Source organism: Triticum dicoccoides, chromosome 7B (genome assembly GCF_002162155.2).
Source record: "Triticum dicoccoides isolate Atlit2015 ecotype Zavitan chromosome 7B, WEW_v2.0, whole genome shotgun sequence".
Lineage (NCBI taxonomy): Eukaryota > Viridiplantae > Streptophyta > Magnoliopsida > Poales > Poaceae > Triticum > Triticum dicoccoides.
The window spans coordinates 77,938,727-77,942,426 of NC_041393.1; the positions used below are offsets into that span (position 1 = coordinate 77,938,727).

At 43.0% G+C, this 3,700-nt stretch overlaps 1 long non-coding RNA gene across 1 annotated transcript; it reads right to left on the bottom strand.

Moving 5' to 3' along the window:
- Positions 1-665: 665 nt before the first annotated feature.
- Positions 666-2,083, bottom strand: LOC119341075. Its single transcript, XR_005164871.1, has 3 exons — positions 1,947-2,083; positions 861-912; positions 666-779 (listed from the first exon to the last, which is right to left on the bottom strand). It is a non-coding gene; the product is annotated as an uncharacterized LOC119341075 (long non-coding RNA).
- Positions 2,084-3,700: the final 1,617 nt, after the last annotated feature.

A 3,700-nucleotide genomic window follows, 5' to 3' on the forward strand; every position in this document is an offset into this window, starting at 1 on the left:
ATCATGTATAATAGTACAATACTGGAGATGTGAATGGATAATGTTCATTTAGTATAGTATTAGTAGATGATGTTTTTTTTCTTCAGTCAACTCGTGTATTTCCTGATATGTTCAGTCTATTCCCAAATTAGTTCGTAAAGTAGCCTTAACAATTATACAGTCTCTTTGTGTATTAGTACTCTGTTTTCTTTGGTTTTTGGTCAGCTAGAAGAATCAGTTTGTCATAACATGTGAAAATGATTTTATTTACTTACGCTGTTGTTTTTATCAGTTAGCAAAGATGTTTGTCAAATGTAGTAAGTTAGGCATCGCAGTGAAGCTTAACAAAGGGACTTCTGGTGAGGCCTACAAGGCTGGAAGCACTGTATGTAAGGTGGTACCCTCTGATGGATATTCATTTGTCAACTAATACATGACCACACTAGAGAAGCACACGCCGCGCACACACAAGGATCCTATCAGGTTCTAAATATGTACGTGGATGTGGATGATCTTTAAATACCTGGATGATTATTCCACATAAACAAAGTCATATTGTCATTTTTAACACAAGAACAAAGCAGTGTCCCATGACACAAATAGCTACTGCATGTGTTGAGTAGAAAATTCATTCATTAGTTATGGGGCATCAAGAAGAGCAAACACCAATGCGGTGAGACATACCTGTTCCATATAAACATGCGGAAAGTTGTAAATCCTTTCACCTTGGCGAGGCACTGTGATCAACGGCCTAGCCCAAGCATGCCATAGCTCCTTGTATAATGCGTCGCTAGAACTCCCTACACAAAGGATTCATTATGTGAACTAACATGGCAAGTTTACTTTGTAGCATGGTAAATTTAGTTTTATAGCATTTTAACCTGACATATCGATATCTTATTGCTCTTCAAAGGTATCTAAAAGTTGTGTTCTCTGCAAACAGATGGGTGATGTTAGTCAATAAAATACCTAAGATGTCAGTTTTGTTGCCAAATATTGTAATCCCAGATTTACAGAGTTCTAGAATAGAAGATGATCTGGTGGTTACCTCTCTATTATTTACTCGAATGACTGCACTTATATCTTACGTTCAAACTTTACCCGATCTTAGTTTAGTTTCCATCTCCAATCAGATTAATGGTTTGCAGACCAAAGCCAATGTTTTATGGAGTTCTTATTCCTAATTTAGTTATACATTTCATTTGTAGTTTCTTGGTAGATAATAAGCAGTGGCAGATGAACCAATAAGTTATCTGTGCCCATGCTTTATTGTAAGCGTTAAATTTGCTCTCTGGTATTACTTTCAATGTGTTATCCATACCCATGCTTTTTGCGGTTAATTATCATGTCTTATCAACTTATGCAGAGTCCATGATATCATACAGTTTGAAGTCAAAAAATTCATGATATGGGTGATATGGAAAAGTCATTGCCTTCTTTGCTGGAACATTCCCTGATTGCCTGGACTTCTTGGGTCAATCGCTGGACGCCACCCCCGTCTCCTGGACGTCATGACGCCGCCGATTTCCTTGACGCCGCGTGCCACCGATCTTCTATATCTCAATTTCTCCAATTTCTCTCGGCTGTGAGCTCATATATATTTTTGAGCTGTGAACTTATTATGTAAACTCAACACTTTGTTTTGTGACAAGTGAACTCATTTCATATTCATCTATCAATCATGGTTGAAGTGTCTATATGTCTCTCCCTTGCCAATGTACTAAAATTTGAGGTCTACATACTTTTTTCTAGCCACAATTCCATTTCTTGTCTCTGAATAAGCTACAATAAATGCAAAAGAAGATATTGCAGCAAGTACCTTATAGATTGAAATTTGCGGCATTATTTATTTGTCGTATTGTTGCTCAGTTGATTCTGGACGTGAAATTAAATATGACATGCTATTCTTGATGTAATTGCGAAATTGCATCCAACATCAAGTAAAGATTACAGCAAACATCACTTACAGGTTGCTTGCATTCAACATCTTCAGAACTTCACACGCATCCATCTCCTCCTCCAGCTGCTGCTGCCATCACGCCACTGGTGCTGATGTTCAGCGCCACCCACTTCTCCAGCATGTCGCGGAGCGAGCTGCGCCAACATACGCAGGGGAGGACGAGCTGTGTTGTCGCGCACAGGCCTGGGCGAGCACCCGCAATGAGCTGTGCTGGCACGCGCAAGCATCCGCAAGGCGAGGGCAAGCACCCACAGAGCGCAAGCATCCGCCACGCGAGCGCGAGCTGCGCCGGCGCATGCAGACATGGAGTTACTCGCTCAGGCGTGGGAAGCTAGGGCGGCGAGTTAGGGTACCTCGCGCATGCATCAGCGACGTACGCCGGCGAGCAACCATGGCGACCAGAACAAGCTAGCCACAGAGCAATCGGATAACCACAAACACATTGGATAAGGTAGAAAGAGGTAAGGGTACTTTGGTCCTTTCAGGTGACAGGAAATTGAAATGGAAAAAGAAAAAGTAATGGAAAAAGAAAAAATGGCATGGTAATCAAAATGCAACGGAGCTAGATGGCATTTTTACCAGGCCAATTTTGAGAGTGGCAGTTCTGCGAAGTCCAATATCGGAAGTGGCAAATAACCGCTTTTTCATGTAAAAAAGCTATCATGAACTGATCTCATGTCTTTCTTATAACGCCGTGTAAGAACATCATATCTAAATATCTATTTTCTAAGGGAAAAGTTGGTACTCAACTGACCGATTTTTCCCTAACATCCGTCACGTTCAACGTCTACCGTGCGTCTTCATGGGCCCGCACACCGCATCTTTTCTTTCATCCTTAACTCCACTGAAACGCTATCCACACATACAAGCAGTCTGTTGCGAACCCACTAGGCGACCATGGTAGGGTGACCAAGTCGGCTGGGCCCGAGCGGTCGCTGTCGAAGCTACCCAGGTGACGAAAGGAAGAGCCACGCCTCCTTCGCCGCGGCGCGATCCCGGCCAGAGGACCCCGTCGCCGGCGGCGAAGCGGGTTCAGGGACAGCGTCACGACACCGACGGGTCGGCCTCGCGCTTCCGCCGCCCATGCCCGCCAGGCCATGCGGCGCATGCCGACGAGTTTCAACAACTATGAAGATGTAGAAGGGCGATGGCGATGACGACGTTGTTGCTGCGACATCCTTTCATTGTAAAAAATAAAAAATTGCAACATCATCCATGTTGCAAAAGTTCTTTCCGCAACATCATCTTTGTTGCAAAAAGGTGAAGCTGAAAAAAAGAATTTTGCTAAACAACCTCTGTTACAAATGTTTCTGTAGCATGAGTTCTGTTTCAAAGGCTTCTGCAACGTCACCTTTGTTGCAATGATGAGGACAGAGCTAGGTTGTTGGATAACATCAGATCTAAGGGCTGCCGAGGAGGCGGATCTTTTTAGCCCATTTTCTAATGCTTTACGGATTTTATGACCAGACTCTAAATATTCTTATATTCATGGCTTGAATACTTGGTTCACTTTTGGCCTTTGCGAAGGCACTGATGCCCGTGCGACTGTGACGCATCATTGTTGTAATGGTGAATAGCATATGAAGCCTCCTAATTTGTAGCGCTGCAATTTGGAGCCTTTTTGAAGTGGAGCAGCTTTGTCTGGTTGGCCTTCAATTATTTGTGCGTTGCTTGTGATCCTACTAGCTTAGTGTGCTTTGGTTGTTTACTTGTTTCCTGTTTATATACCCTACATGCACTAACCTGTTTATCTAGCACTAA